General features: G+C 37.1%; 2 protein-coding genes across 8 annotated transcripts in view; both read left to right on the forward strand.

Moving 5' to 3' along the window:
- Cdk5alpha (Cdk5 activator-like protein) overlaps positions 1–17460 on the forward strand; it is a 572471-nt gene that overhangs the window by 363017 nt on the left and 191994 nt on the right. The gene's annotated exons all lie outside the window — the stretch shown is intronic.
- The window catches only part of milt (trafficking kinesin-binding protein milt), a 344265-nt gene that overhangs the window by 189680 nt on the left and 137125 nt on the right, over positions 1–17460 (forward strand). The gene's annotated exons all lie outside the window — the stretch shown is intronic.

Here is a 17460-nt window from a genome sequence, read left to right on the forward strand (position 1 = left end):
GCTGTAGGGTCGGAGTCGGATGCATTTTTGAGCATAAGGAGCCCGAAAGAAAAAGTACCGACTCCGACTACTATGTGACCCCTACACGAAATTAGATGTCAAAATCTCTGATTATAGATAATCATATAGTTTTTTCAGCAATATTGTTCACCAATTCTTCAATGATTCAGAAAAAAATATAAAATGGGTTTTTCATGAACACTTTGATGACCTACGTCTCCAAAACCTCATGAAATAATAATATTGTATAAATTTGAAGAGTTTTCTTCAAATAACGAGCACCGGTATGTTATATCAGTATGATCAAAATACATGTCTCAAAAGCAGGACAAACATGGTAGTAAAAGTTAACCAGATCATCTTGGAGATTCGATCTTGAAATTCTATTGGTTCAACAAAGTATTATACGATGTCCCAAAGTAGCATACAATGTCCCGATCATTTGAGCCCAATAGCATTCTGCAGGATACAAAATTATGATGATAAAATATCTCCGGTTCTACAAATCATTCTGAAGTTTAGCTCTTCAAGTTCTACAGGCTCAACGGTGTCTTGTATGATGTACCAACAGATTATTATAACCCTACCCGCATCACAAAGCCCCATATCAACATGTGTGGTATATAACGGTGTCAACAAAGTTTGTTCCATTCTGCAAATTGTCCTGAAGTTTAGGTCTTGTAGTTTTACATATTCAACAATGTATCGTACGACGCCTCGACTAAGTTTTTGAACCCAAAAAGCTTCGTGGAGCCTTATAATATTATTACGGATATGTAGTTGTAATGACCAAACATGTTGGGGTCTCCAAGCTATCCTGAGGATTAGAGCCTGATGTCCTAGAGGCTCAACAAAGTATTGTAAGATGTCCAGATTTATTATATGAATCCATGCAAATCTTTACATCAAGTGAGATAAAACGTTGTACTTACAATTATGTTCTTCAAATTGACCAGGAGTTCAGATCTTGACGTTCTACAGATTCAACGATTGTGAACCCAAAACCCCCGATGTCTCGACTAAATTTGTGAGCTACGTGGAGCGCCATAATATTATGTGGGATATGTAGTTGCAAAGACTAAACATGATGGTGTCTCCAAGTTATGCTGCGGATTTGGTATTGATGTTCTACAGGCTCAACAAAATCTTGTATGATGTCCAGATTTTTTATACGAATCCTAGCAGCTCCGTGAGACCCCATCACATCAAATGTGATAAAAAATTCTAACAATATAAGTTCCATTCGCCAAATTTACCTGAAGTTTAGATCTTGGCGCTCTACAGATTCAACGAGGTATTGTACTATGTATCGGCTAAATTTTTGAACCCAAAAAGCTACGCGGAGCCACTTAATATCATGTGGGATATGTAGTTGTAAAAACAAAACATGTTGGGATCTCCAAGTTATCCTGAGGATTGGATCCTGAAGTTTTGCAGGCTTAACAAAGTCTTGTATGATGTCCAGATTTATTATAAGAATCCTTGCTGCTCCGTGAGACCTCATCACATATAAGTGAGATAAAAAGTTGTATTAACAAAATATATTCTATCCTCCAAATTGTCCTGAAGTTCAGATCTTGACGTTCTACAGTTTCAACCAGATATTGTACGCTGACTAAATTTGTGAACCCAAATTGATCGTGGAGCCCCATATTATCATGATAGTTGTAATGACAAAACATGTTGGGGACTCCAAGTTATCCTGAGGATTTGGTATTGACGTTCTACCGTATGCGTGATAATTGCACCAGTAAACTCTGTGAAAAAAAAATCTGAGAATTTTTGGAGTGGAAAACAAATATTTATTCAAAAGGGATATCTTAGTAAGAACTTAAACCTATGTTAATCATCGATAGAATTTCCATTTGCTACAATTACGACCTCAACACGCTTCCGGAATGCTCAACAGGTTCTGATAATATAGTCCGGATCCATATCACTCAAGGCGCGGGTCAGTATTTGTCTGAGGCTTGCTGTACTGGAGTGGCGTTTGGCACAGGCATGACCTCCATGATGCTCCGCACTGAATAATCCAAGGAGTTAAGATCGGGGCTGGATGGCGGCCACATATCTTTCGGCCAGAACGGCAGACGGCCTTCAGCCAACTCTGCGTGCGGTTCGAGGTGTGGAATGGTGCCCCGTACACCTCCGTGTATTCACTTATATGTATGTATGATGGTGCAAACATTATCACGCATGTGGTATAGGCGCAACAAAATCTTGTATGATGTCCAGATTTATTATAAGAATCCTAGCAGCTCCGCGGGACCCTATCACATCAAGTGTGATAAAAAGTAGTTTCAATATGGTATGTTCCATTCTCCAAATTAACTTGGAGTTCAGATCTTGGCGCTCTACAGATTCCTTGCACGATGTCTCGGCTGAATTTGTGAACCCAGAAAGCTACGTGGAGCCTCATAATATGGGATATGTAGTTGTAAAGCTGATTTGGGAAGATGGTTACATCCAATTCTCCCACAGGTGTCGAACAAACCTTGGTCAAAGGGTTGAAGATGAGCCGCAACTTTATACGCCTTACATATGTCAAGGCTTATGTCCAATCACTCTTCTTTAGACTCACATTTCTATCGAATTGGGATCTCAGGCAAGAATTTATGTGCTTGTGGCAGTTGTTATCACGATATCGAGCATGTTGTTTGGTAATTTACCTTACACTGTGTTGCCAGATCTGAGTTATCCACATTCCTCAGGGCCCGAGGAAAACAACCCGCGATACCCGTTAGAGATGTGTTGGTGAGTCGAGGTCTCGACTATTTGATTTTAATTTATGTGTTTTAAAACGGATAACAGATCTGTCTTTTTCATCAGTATGCCGCTTAGTTCGAGATAAAGAGCACATTGCTCTCCAATCCTTGTGTTCTCAATTCCTACTCTGCCATCCATTTGTTACAACTTGTTACAACTTACCTCTGGGTAGCCACTTTACTAACGCTGTAGCCCCCGCTTTACTAACGTTAGTTTTAAGTAATTTTGTGATCTAAACAATGAATATCGGCTCCGCAAAGCTACGGCAAATGAGCCTGGAAAAATAAACTCATTATAAAAAATAAATATTTGTAAAAACAAAACATGTTGTTGTCTCCAAGTTATCCTGAAGCTTGGATCCTGATGTGCTACAGGCTAAACAAAATATTGTATGATGTCTAGATTTATCATACGAATCCATGCTGCTTATCAAGTGAGATAAGAAGTTTTTTTCCTTGATTTGATTTCCTACTGGGATTGAACCCAGGCCTGCTGGGGTGAGAGGTAATCACGCTTACCACTACACCACCGGCGCCGCTAGATAAGAAGTTGAATTAACAAAATATGTTCCATCCTTCAAATTGTCCTGGAGTTCAGATCTTGACGTTCTACAGATTCAACGAAACCTATCGTGGAGCCCAATATTATCATGATAGTTGTAATGACAAAACATGTTGGGGTCTCCAAGGTATCCTGAGGCTATGATTATATGAAACACGAATCTCTACGCTTCGCTTGGAGATTTCAAAATACTCTGTCATAACAACTATATATCCTGCATGATACAAGGGGCTCCATGAAGATCTGTGTGTTCAAAAAATTTGGCCGTAGCAACGTAAAACATCTCGTTGAGTCTGAAGGATCTTAAAATCTGAACCCCAAAATTATTTGGATAATTAAAGATATTTTTCCAATTCTGTATGTCTCACATGATGCGCTGAAGTTCCACGTAGCTCCATGGATTCAAATAATAAGTCAGAATATCGTACAAGACTTTGGTTGAGCCTGTAGAACTTTAAGATTAGAACTTCCGGATGATTTGGAGGATTTGAATTATTTAGTCATTTCAACTATATTTCCTACAGTATACAAGGCGCTACGAATGCGGCCTCCCTTAGCTTAGTCGGTAAAGAGGCAGCTACAAAGCCAGTCCATGCTGGAGGTAGCTGGGTTCGATTCCCGGTCCGGTCTAGGATTTTTTCGGGTTGGAAATTTTCTCGACTTCCCTGGGCATAGAGTATAGTTGTACTTGCCACTCAATTATACTAATGCAAAAATGGTACAGGCATCGAAAGCGCTCAATTAATAACTGTGGAAGTGCATCTAGAACACTAAGCTGAGAGCAAGCAGTTGGCTGTGGAATTTTGAAGAAATCAATAGAGTTGTTTTTTAATGAACAACGTTGCTGAAGAAGTCAAGTCTCTAAAATGTGTCTGAAGTGAAAAGTTAGAGTTCTGCGCCATCCATGCTAATGAGTTTCGAACTATCGTTTTATGCCAGCAGACGGTCCTCATCAGTGTTGGCAAAATCAGTAATCCATTGATATTTTTCCGCTCTCATGCGCTCGCAATATCACGCGTGATATTGGAACAAAATATCATGCTTGATATTGATTTTACAAGCTCCTTTGATATTGCCAGACTATTCACAACCAGCAAAAATCAAGCTGAGAGTTGACTCGACACAAAAATGATTCCATTGCACATCGTTTTCTTAGTTTGCTATCTCTTTTTAATCTTCACCGATGGCAGACGCGAAGGGACTGCTGCAAGCCGTTATGGAAGTTTCGGTTGCATTCGGGTGTAAAGCAAAAATCATTAAACTCAATCTCACCACAGTTTGGTGAGATTTGCAGGTGGTGAGTTTTGTTAGCTTGATATTCCAAGCTGCGATATCACAGCTTACAAAATCAACCGCAGTTGTTTGCTTGTTGATTTTTGTCTACGAAAATCAAACGTGATCTTGGGCGTTGGTGAGATTTGATTTTTTTATATTTTCCCAACACTGGTCCTCATTATAATAAGAAACTTGGTTGGAAAAACCAAGTCTCAGAAATGCTTAGTTTAGGAGTTAATTTTGTTTAGCTAGATAGTATATTTGGTCCACTTTTTTATTTAGTTCGTTTATTTGGAAGGCTCAATCGCATTAGCTTTACCGAGCCGATAATGCATTATTCATTGTTTGTAACAAAATTCACTTAATTATATGTCTAGTAGGAGTTGGGCTGAATACTCTCGGCTTACCCGAGGTTAAAGGGGTACATTTTCGAAGGATAAGGGGGTTTCGTTGTCTCATCACAGTGATGTTGCCAGTATGAACGGTAGTGCGGTTCTAGATTCGTCTGAAGTTCGACCGGCTACAAAAGATAAACGAATTAAATTCTTATACTAGACATTTTCAGAAACACATAAATCGACTGCATATAGCAGAGATCGCGGGTACTCAACACGTTTCTGATAGGGATATAGGGTTGTCTTCCTTGGCTCTCGAGGGTATTCAAAAGTCGCTCTCTGTCGGTGTCATTATCCGTATTGAGATTTGGTCCAGTGTGCAATAACTTCAACTGCCGATTTCTCGCGAGTAAGAGCTAACAAACTATACCAGATGGTAGAGGAAACATTCCTCTGTCTGAGCGCTTGATCTTCTGTAAAAAATGGCTTCAACTTTTGTATTCCTTCACGTTTGCACCACAACGAATCTCCAAGTATTTGAAAGTTTGGTCACAGACATAAGACCTAACTGTTTGAATTGTTTTCATTTATTTGTAAAAAAAAATGGTTAAGAATACTACCATTTGTTAGTCAGTCTTTGTCGGACAAAGTGTTCAACTGATGTCAAAATGTTAAAAACCCTCGACGAAAAATCAACCGTAAAATGCGTGAACGATGTACAGCATGCAGAGTTTGTCTGTGGTTTGACAGTTATTTCACATCATGCACACTGATTTGATACCACTGAAAACGCAAATAATCTCCTTACAAAGATGCATTTTCATCGAAAGAATAATAAATATCAGTAAGTCTTACAAGAAAGTTACTGATTTTTATGAAGGACGTGTCTGAAATTGAATCCGCTGCTTTCTGCTCTTACTGAACCACCACAACCGTTATTTTTTTTTTTATTATTTTCCTTCAATACAATAACTTGAGGACATGGTAGATAGGAACCACAAATGGCCTTTGTCGTGGCTGATTTGCCTAGTAAAACCAGCCACTCTGATGGCCATTTATGGATTCAATCAATCTTGTCCCTAAATACTCATGCAAGTAGGACGATGTAGATTTGCGATAGGTCCAAAATAGAGCCATGGACCGAGATTGGATCCCTTAGCTCCAAGTGCTTGGGAACTATTTCTTTCTAAAATTTCTAGAAAATATACCCAACATCCCACGCTCTAACATGGCTCTAACATTATCTGCCTGTCAACCATTCAAAAATGACTCAATCAAATAGGCGCTCACGATCAAACTCAGCCAACACGTTGAAAAGTGAAGGGCCCTTCCAGCTGGTTAACAAACCGACCAATCAAGCCCGAAACGCGTTTATCAAACTGTACCTAGACATACTTGTCCCGAGGAATATAAATATTCCCTACCACCTGACATTAAAATGCCTTTAAACCAACTATGGGCAGCAGCACATGCAAGAGCTATATGTGGGCAGTAGGAAAACACCGAAGAAACAAACAAGCATGTTTGTTGACGGAAGTCATTGACATTTGTGCGGTGGATAAGTGGTCGCCGAAGAAATGCCTCACCTCACTATTTTCCCAACGCAACGGGAATGATGTTGGACTTCGGTGCTATTACGTGGATCGATGTTAACACAGAGAGGCATGCATTTTTTTTTTTTATGAATTACCGGTTCTGGGTGCACGGCAAAACTTAGAAGGGATTGGTGGCGGCTGGCACCTTCCCGGAATCGGTGGCCTTCAGCATGATCACGACTGTCTCCATGACACTCTCGGGAAAGTGGTGGCATTAAGTTGTTTGGGATTGTATCTTAACTATTGGTGTGACTTCTAAGAAGCGAAGTAAACATTTCCATTGATTTAAACTGTTGCGCCTGAGGAATGTGGAAAGTGAAAAATCAAACACCGAAAGAAGTGAAATTTCGGTTACAAGATAAATGTATGTTCATTTAAGCGTTAACAGCTTCGGGTGGGTAATGAACACCCCGGGTGCCTAACTAGCAACACATAGAAATTAAGGTGTTGATTACGTCAATTTCTCATGGTTGAAGCCGATTTGAATGGGAATTGGCAAAGAGAGAAAGACAAGCAAATTAATCGATTACTTAAGCTTCCCCTCGCTTGGAAGTCACTAGGGAAATGTGATCAAGTAACCGAAAACCAAAAAACCCGATACCCCCGAAATAAAAACCATCCATCCTCGTCGCAACCCTCGGCTAATGATCCCAACGCCGGTTTCGTCTAATGAAATCGAAAGCATTTTCTCCACGCAACGTCACTGTATCGTCGTTCGCGTTTGTGTGATATCATTGACCGGCCTCCATCGCGCACTGTACCCGTAAAGGTAAATAGAAAACTGTCGATAACTGATAATTGGCTTCTGCTGCTTGCAGCAGATGCATCTACCAAATCGTTTGCCGGTTGTCTTCTTCTTACTCGTTAAGGGGTCCGTCATGCGGTCATGCGGCTACCGTAAACGAAAGTGAACTTAGACTCAGACAACCATCGCATCAACCTATCACATCGTTTCGCTCGCTTTTTTCGGTAACATGTACTAGGGTGGTTCAAAATATCGATTTTGATCCATCCCACTCAATCGATTTAGAAGCAGGTCATGATCATTCTCCCAAAATTTCGGCTCATTTGGTTGCGATCTCATACTGGACTGGCCCTTTGCAATTTGTATGGGAATTACCACGGGAAAAGTGAACTTTGTATTCCCATTGTCCTAGCCTTTTGCTCTAATGATTAACGGGTAAGCTTACTATCTGTGCTTATGTGAAATTTTCTCAGCTACAACTTTGCTCAAGACCACCCTAATAAAAATAACCATAAAAGAGAGCTTAACGACGCGTTCGGGGTATCATCCAAACCATTTGTGGGATAGTTTACCCATCCGAGATACAGTTCGTTTATGGTATTTGTGTATTAGGGCACAATTATTAAGGGAAATTTGTAATTGATTGATTTCAAAACCGCCCGCGAAATATGCTCAAGGCAAAAAAATATATAACGGGATTAAAGGCAAGTGTTTCATATGTAAGATGTAGGAGAACTGGGTGAATTAGTGACACTAGCATTGAGTTCGGAAACAGTGAGAAAAGAACATTTAGGGTAAGAAAATGGCCATGTCAAGGACCTCTTCTCGTATCTTGGAGTAAATTGAAGAAGGAAACGGATCATGAACTTGCTGAAAACTTTAAGCGATTAAGCACATACTAAGAAATTATCGCTGACTTCGGTAATTTTTACCGAAATCTGAACAGCTGAACTATTCGGGAAAATTTATGCAATTAAATTAAATTGCTTTTCAGCTACTTTGAAACTAAAGCTCCACTAAAAGGACAAGATTTGATCATTTAAACAAGGTTGACCATGTTTTGAAATAATTTTTAAAATAAAGGTCAAAGTTTTACCGAACGTTCAGCTGTTCTGATTTCGGTAAAATTTACGAAAACAAAATCTTAGTGTGCAAGCCTTTTAATAAATAAATACTATAAATCATGCTAACATCCCGGTTGCTGCTTGAACTGGCGCTTACCACGTTTAAAATTTGTGAATTTAGAAAAATGCGGTGCCTTCCCGCTTTTGGCAATTTAAAGTGTTATAGACTTCTCTTTATGGGTTAGAGGTCCATGTGATATTTCATGAAAAAATACCCAGAATGCACTTAGAACATATCTGAGGAAAGTAATAGCTGATGAGGTCGTGTTGACAGGGTGCTACCGGGTATGCACTGTACCTGTATTTTTTTAATTGCTAGAAGATCAGGTATATCAGGGAATTTGGTTTTGTTTATTAGGTCGACACCGTGCGTCTACTCTTCTCTGGGTGAATCATGCTTCGATGCCCAGTTGAATTTATCCTCAGAATTCAATTGAAATGCTCTTAGAATTCCCTAGGAATTATTCTCACATTTACTCAGTAATTATGCTTGAGTAATCTTTAGAATTTGGAATTCTACTTAGAATAAAATTAAATAAGTTCTTCTCGTTTGAATTCTTCTCAGAACTCGCTTGGAAATCTCCTGAGCATATACCATGAATCTAAAGGTCATCAGAATTACCTTGGAAGCATTCCATAGATTTCGCTTGAAGTTCTCCTCAAAACTAAAATGGAATTCCAGTCAGAACTCTCTTAGAATACTCCTTAGAATTCCCTTTAAGTTCGCCTCAAAATTATTCAGAAATTCTCAAGGTTATGCCACGAAATTCCAGAATCATGTATATTTTATTAAATCCCATGAATCTTGACAATTGTCTAAGATCCATTATATTGATATTTGTTTTCAAATCTGGGATCTTGAAAACAATTCAAGATACGGAATCTGAATCTTCGCTTCAGAATCTTGAAAATGTCGCAAAGCTTCTTTTTTAAGGTCCAGGAATTGAACATTTTCTTTAGCCCTATAAAAGTTTCTTTTCTTAAAATCTGATGAATCTTACTCATGATTTTAAAATGTACATTTAATATTATTTATATTGACATTTGCCTTCAAATCTGGGATCTTGGAAAAGTTTTCAAGATCCGAAATCTGAATCTTCGCTACAGAATCTTGAAAGTTTCTTCAAGCTTCTTTTTTTAAGGTCCAGGAATCGATTTTTTTTTTTGAAGAAGTTAACTTATATTTTTTTTAATTTGCATTAAATATCACTGTCTTGTTGTCTCAGATCTCAATTAATTAATATTTCACAATATCTAAAACAATTTCAAACATGATTCCTTATGTTTGCAAAATCCGTGTTTATAGCACGCTTTTATCCCAGTAGCGATAATAGACTTTGAAAAATGTCTATAAAATTTAAAATACTAGAGACTTATTAATTATAGTAGGTACCTGAAATTATAAAATTATTCAAGATTCTTAAACTTCTGAAATCAACAAAAAAACTGTAAATTTATTAAATTACTGCCCAAGTTAAATTGATCCGTCAAAATTGTTACTTGGGTGCATAAAGGGTAGAATTCTCCCTCTACACAGAAAAAAAATCTTAATTTTAACTATCGCGTAAAATCTCCCTTCGTTTAATTTCGAGCTATACTTGGCATATACAGCGAAATCGTTTACAAGCTTGCATACAATATTGCTAATTTATGCGATATTGCGCTTAAATTTACACGAAATATCACCTAAATTGATGCCAAATCTAGCGTTAGTTTTATGTGTGTTATATCTCGCAGAAATTTACATGAATTTTTCGAATGGTGTATCCCTTTTTACTGATTCTATGATTATGAACAGCGGTGCCGTCGAGATTTTCGGAGGCATAAAATCTCTGATCACGGAAAGTAAAACCATTGGTCTCCGGTCCATGAGTTGATAGGTCGATAGGTAGGGTCCAGGTGTTGGAGCTGCCTCCCTGGCGTTGGAAGCAACAGTACGGAAAACAAAATCGACGGAACAGAAATCAAGGAACAAATGATTATGAATAATGACATTAATTTAAAAAAAATTATATTGAATCCCCTCTCCCTCCATACTCCAAATTGAACAGAAGCGGTGTGGACATGGGAAGACATTTATACGATCTCGTTGAAGACTTTTTCTTAAAACTACTGGCACCTCTGCCCTGAGTACTCAAGTTTGATTTACCTCATGTTAGTACTTGAAATGAATTAAAGATACGGACCCTTTTCCTCCTCCCTTAGCTCAGTCGGTAAAGGCGCAGCTACAAAGCAAGACCATGCTGGAGATGGCTGGGTTCGATTCCCGGTCCGGTCTAGGAATTATTCGGGTTGGAATTTTTCTCGACTTCCCTGGGCATACAGTATGCTTGTACTTGCCACACAATTATACTAATGCAAAAGTGGTACAGGCATAGAAATCTGTAAATTAATAACTGTGAAAGTGCATCTAGAACACCATGTTGAGAGCACGCAATAAGCTAATATGCGATAAGCAATAAACTTGAAGTGCGATGATGAATGAACGAACCCTTTTCCCTAGCACCCCAGAAATATGTTCTGATGTGGTCGATGGGCTCTGGATACTCAATATGTCCATCACTTATCATGTTTTCCAAGTCGCTTTGATTTTAATTTCAAATCCACAGAATTCTGAAACTCTGCCTTTGACATATCGAGTTATAAAATCAAAATAGCTCTACATAGAACATCGACCACATGGACACATGGAAAAATTATGGGACCACCGAATACATCGAATTATAGATGATGCAGCATGTGAGAAGAAATCCATCTTCCTAAATAATTAATATCGAATTATCCTGACGTATGTAGCTGAGAACATTTCCTTTTAGTACAGATAGCAAGTTTATCCATAAATAATAATAGTAAAAGGTATTGATTAGGAAGGGGTCAATCAAAAGCTCAGTTTTCCCATAATAATTCTTATATAAACTTCAAAGGACCCGTTCAGTATGACATCGCAACCATATGAGCTCAAATTTTTGATCTTATTTGGAATCGATGTTTTGAACCACCCTTGTATGCAGGTTGCAGGTGGTTATGCTCCGCGGGGGCAAGCATTCGTTTCGTTAGACCCCCTTTTTTGCTCTACTACTGCTCTTATCGTCACCTCGGTGTTGTTTCTCGATTGATTGGTTGACCGCAGTTGAAGAATAAAAAAAAAATGGAAAACAATTATCGACTGGTCCGAATGAAATTGATGTCTCACAGCGCACCGTGCCGCTCATTGCTTGCGGTGGTTTCAATTAGCCTGTTGAATGGATCACCATCAAAGCCATCGGATCGCGAGATTGGAGACTTTGGATGACCACCGGCATCGGTGGTCGATCTTCAAATTAACGTTTTCTTCTGCGGCGAGGCGTAATGCAGCGTTAAATTGACGCCACGCCGTTCTGTTACTGTGGTTGTCGTAATTTTGAAACACCTTAAGTAATGGAAGCCCAGTTATCACTGGGTCGTGACATCACCACTGTAAAGGTTCTCTCTTTCTCTCGTAATGTGCTCGATAATACAATTTGGCGATCGAATAGAGAAGATCGTTCCTAATTGTGGTAATTATTCGTCGTCTGCTGGTTCCACGGGAAAACAAGTAAATGTGGTCATTTTGCAACACATCATGCCAATAATTCAACGATTTCTTCAAAAAGTTTGAATTAATTATTCGTCATTTAATTATGATGATAGCAAACGATGTCAATCCTCCATTCCCCAGGGGACGTTACGTTCAGTGACGTCCCCCTAACCTCAATGTACCTTGTTCAACCACTCTCAAAACACGAACAAATAAAAAGATCGATACAATTCAGTGAAAATAGAAGACCCTATGTATTTTGGGACCGATTTGAATAAATATGGCTCTAAATGCCAACCAGAAAACCAGGAAAAATCAGTAATCCTTAACGTAGGTATTTTTTACGCCAGTGTTTCAGAATCAACTAGTGAAAAAGAGTGAATTTCTACCAAAAGAAAGACTTGCTCTTTCTGAAACTTGACTATAAATTATCCTTGAATTTTGAACGATTCGAAATCAAAGTTAACATGAAATTTTTATCCAAATTCGCATGGTATTAGTCAAGTGCCTTGGATTTCTCCTCATAATTATCATGGGATTCTTCTTAAAATTACCTGAAAACTTTCCTCATAATTATCTTGGAATTCTTCTTGAAATTACCTCGAAACTCTCCTAATAGTTTCCTTAGAATCCTGTGAAACTATCCTGAAAACTCGATTCCTTTGTATTTTTATTTTTTTATTTTCTTTGAGCTAGTCAAAACTCTTCTCAGAAACCCCTCGAACTTCTCCTCAGAAATCCCCTAGAATTTATCTTCACTTCTAAAATTTCGTGAACTTTCCTTTATTTTTTTTTTGTTTTTGTTAAATTTTGTCTTCCTTAGTATTCCCTTGAAATTATTTTCTGGATACTACTTAAATTCGGTTTGTAATTCTCTTTGAAATCCCATCAGAACTCCTATCGGAATGTTAATTAAACTTCACCTGCTATTCTCCTCACAAACATACCATTCTTTTCAGAAGCAGCTAGCAATTCAGCATCATGTTCTCCTCACAATTCCTATTTAATTCTGCTAATCTGAGTATTCTTTCTTCTCCTCAGAAATATCTTGGAATTTATTGTATGTCTGAATTCTCCAGGACTTTATCTTAGAATATTTGAATTTTGGTTGAAATGCCTTAAAAAATTTAGGTTCCTCCTCAACACTTAATGTCTTTTTTTAATTCTATTTAAAAATATCTGTATTCTCGTCCGAATTTTAAAGAACTAAAGGATTTTCTGTAAGGATCCTGAATATTTTTCAGGGTCTGTAATGATTTGTATTTTTTTTTTTTTAAATTTAGGATCTTGAATATTTTTCAAAAAATTTCGGTCTAATTCAGATACATTAACTTTTAATATCTTTTATACAATTACTCCATAGTTAACTTACTGATGTATGAGTATTATATTGTTATGGTTAATAGGTAACTCATAACTATGGGATGGTGGTGACTGTTACAATACAACTCCCTCGAAGTCCACGGAAAATAAACCTATGTCCATATCGGGACTGTGTCATTTCACCGAAGGATATTTTGCCGAATGTCTGAATTCTTTAGAACTATCTTGGAATTTTGGTTGGAATTCCTTGAGAAATTTTAGGTTCCTCCTCAACACTTAATGTCTTTATTAATTATATTTAACATTCTCTGTATTCTTGTCCGAATTTTATAGAAAATCCTTTAAATTCTAAGGATCCTGAATATTTTTCAGGGCCCGGAATGATTTGTATTATTTATTTTTTTTCAAATTTAAGATCATGAATATTTTTCAAAATCCCACATGGTGATTATATTTTTCAACCCCAAAATGTTGAAATAATTCTAGATTCTATTTTTTCCTTAATCCATGATTTTTTTAAAGTTTCACATCACGAAAAAAAAATATGAATCTTGGAAATTTTCTTAAAATTTTAAAAATGTCTTATACATAGTACAAACTGCGGAGTGTTAACAAATTTCTTAAAGATTTCAAGATTTATTTAAAAAAAAATATGATTTCAATCTCTCCCTCTCTTTACAATTCGGTCTTATTTGGATACATTAACTTTTAGTATCATTTATACAATCACTCCATAGTTAATGATTACTTTCAGTTGACTTACAAGCTGAACCTACTGATTTATGAGTATTAATAAGTAATAACGAATACGGTGGGTAAAATACTTTACGCCGACTACGAAGCCTCCGAAAAACGTGTAACAGCAAGTTTGCAGCGACTCAATTTAGCCATTTCTTGATGAATTTCAAAAATGGTGGTACCTCTAGGCTCTGTAAATTATTTTAATTGCAGAAGTATTAAAAATAGGGTCCTCTACTTTTTTCAAAAGCGAAAAGAGTCTTTACACATTTTTTTAAAGTGTATTTATGGGTTTTGCAAGTGGCTTAAGATCAATAATTTAGATTGATGGGCACAAGTGTTCATAATTAGCCAGAATACAGTCATGGTTCCTATATATGGAACCTGGAGATAACGGAACGGTCCTCTGGAAGATCCAGAACATCAGTTAAAGGGGTCTATCCATAACATTAAGAACTGTGATATAAGAAAGAATTTGGATTCATAACATAAACATGGACCCGAATGGCCATCGGACCGTCCTCCGAAAGTTCCGGAAAATCCGTAAAAGTGTTCAATCTATGAAACTGATCCTAGAGCTCCACGTTTTTTTTTTGTTTTCGAAAACACTTGGAACTGTCATATATAAATTAATTAGGGGTCATGACATGAACATGTACCTAGAACAGGGCTGGTAGCAGGTCAGTTTTTAGTGACTTTGTCACTATTTTGAAGTCAGTCACTAAAAAGTCACTTTTCAAACCAAAAAGTAACTAAAGTCACTATGTCCCTAAAAATAGTCACTTAAGTCACTTTTTCACAATTAAAATAGAGTGAAATGAAAAAAAAAATCAACAACATTTTTAAATTGAGTACTTGGCACTAACGAAGTTATAAAATAATTCTGGGATGATTTCTGACGATACTTCCAAGAGAACTCAAAAGAGTTCGAAATAAATTCCTAGAAGAATTCCAATGGAATCGGCTGTTGAGGATTTATTCTCAAAGGAATTCTGCGAAGAGTTTCAAGAGTATTCTGAGATGGATTTTTGTTTTAAGAATTCTGAGAAAATACCATGGGAATTCTGAGGAGAATACGATTTGAATTTCCAATATAATTCAGGGGAGAAGTTCAAGATTATTCTAAGCAGAATATTTCTGATGTTAATTTCATGGAAATTATAAGGAGAATTCAAGTTAATTTAAAATGAATTTATGGGAAGAATAATCCTGAAAGAATAATCAAAAAATCAAATATAATCTACTTTAACTAATTATGATTTATTAATTTATGCAAGAAGTTATCGATTTAAATAGTTGGAGATGCTTAACGTCAAATATCAGACTTAAAGTGAACATTTTATACGATAGATGAGAAGTTGAAAGTATAGAGTTGAGAGGAAGTAGAAGTAGAAAGCGAGCAAAGGATATTTTTTAGGAAGTTTCGAATCAGGTATAGCAATCAGGTAGATGCTTACGTCAGATGGCGATTTGAGTGTGAAACAATTGATAGAACTGTTTCCGCACATCGGAGGTACATGAGCAAATCGGCGATCATCCCTTTTGCCAGTGTGGCGGGGTGAAACACCCCTGTAAAAGGGATGCTCTATCCGATTCGTACCTTCCTCAAAATTGTTTTAAGCTTACTATTTTACTTTCTATATATAATTTTCACGCTGCCGTAGTACAACGGAACTATCAACTCTATACTTTATTAAAACGTCCACGTTCAGCATCTCCAACTACGAAAATAATCTTTTTCAAAGAATGTTGTCCAATGTTCTGCAAAGAATTTCCAGAATGCAATATTAGTTTTGTTAAGCTTGTTTTAGAAACAAAGTTTAAGAGGAGTGGAATAATTCTAAAAAAGTGCTTGAGATCATTCTGAAATATTCTTAGCGAATTATCAAAGTTATATCAAAATTTTAAGGATTTCAATGGTAGAATCAAATTCAAGATCTTCGATAAAAAAAATTCTGTCGTTGTAATGATCTATTTAACCCTATTTAACAGTAACATTTAAAAAAATCTTTGGGTAAATCCGGAAATTGCACTTTAAATGCTCTTAATAGGAGATTCCGTTGAGAATTTCGATATAATTAGAGGAATTCATGAAATGTCATTTTAAGTTCCATGACAAAAACAGTTTATTTCAATATTAAACCTTATTTGAGTTTCTGAGTCAGCATATAAATGTAACTATTGGTTACTTATTTATTATTCAAAAGTCACTATTTGGTCACTATTTCCGTAATTTTAGTCACTAGAGTCACTACTATTATGTCGCATCAACGCTACCAGCCCTGCTAGAAGGCCATGGGACCGTCCTCCGGAAGATCTGGAACATCCTTAAAAATGGTCAATCCATGAAACTGATCCTAGAACTCCGTGGTTTTTCGAAAGGATTACGAACTGTGATATAAAAAAAGAATTTGGGATGGGAGACGAACCAGCCCAGGGCTGAAAGTCTTCTTAATAAAGATTAAAAAAAAAAAGAATTTGGAGTCATGACATAAACATGAACCTGTATGATAAGACCGTCCTCCGGCTCTTCCGAATGACGGTCCAATGGCCATCCAGGTTCATGTTTAGGTCACGATCCCAAATTCATTCTTATATCACAGTTCTTAATATTTTTAAAATAATAAATCTGCTAAGCTCATTTTTATGTCACGACCCAACATTCTTTCTTATATCACAGTTCCACATGTTTTCGAAAAAACCGAGGATCAGTTTCGTGGATTGATCACTTTTGCAGATGTTTCGGATCTTCTTGAGCACGCTCCCATGGCCATCCGGGTCCGTGTTTATGTCATGAACCCAAATTCTTTCTTATATCACAGTTCTTAATGGTTTCAAAAAAATCGCGGAGTTTCGTGGATTGACCAATTTTACGGATGTTCCGAATCTTCCGGAGGACCTTTCCGTTGTCTCCGGGATCTATATATAGGAACCATGACTGTATTCTGGCTAATTATGAACATTTGTACCCATTAATCTAATTCATGGATCTTAGGCTACTTGCAAAACCCATTAACACACCTTTAAAAAAAGGTAACGACTCTTTTCGCTTTTGAATAAAGTAGACGAACCTATTTTTAATCTTTTAACAATCAAAATAATCTACAGATCCTAGAAATTCTAGAAGTACCACACTTTTTGAAATTCATCAAGAAATGGCCAAGTTGTGCCATTGAAAACTTGCCGTTACACGTTTTTCGGAGGCATCGTATTCGGAGTGTTAATAGCTAACTCATAATTATGGGATAGTGGTGACTGTTACGATACAACTCCCTCGAAGTCCAAGGAAGATAACCCTATATCCATATCGGGACTGTGTCATTTCGCCGAAGGACGTTTCGTCGAAGAACATATCGTTGAATGAGTCATTTCGCCGTCGGGTCATCTCGAAAGAACTGCTTATGTTTAAAAGAAGGAAGCAGTCCTATAAATCATAAATAGG

This window comes from Ochlerotatus camptorhynchus, unplaced genomic scaffold (assembly GCF_037179485.1).
Source record: "Ochlerotatus camptorhynchus isolate MF236.1 unplaced genomic scaffold, CSIRO-AGI_Acam_v1.1 ptg000316l, whole genome shotgun sequence".
Classification (NCBI taxonomy): Eukaryota; Metazoa; Arthropoda; class Insecta; order Diptera; family Culicidae; genus Ochlerotatus; species Ochlerotatus camptorhynchus.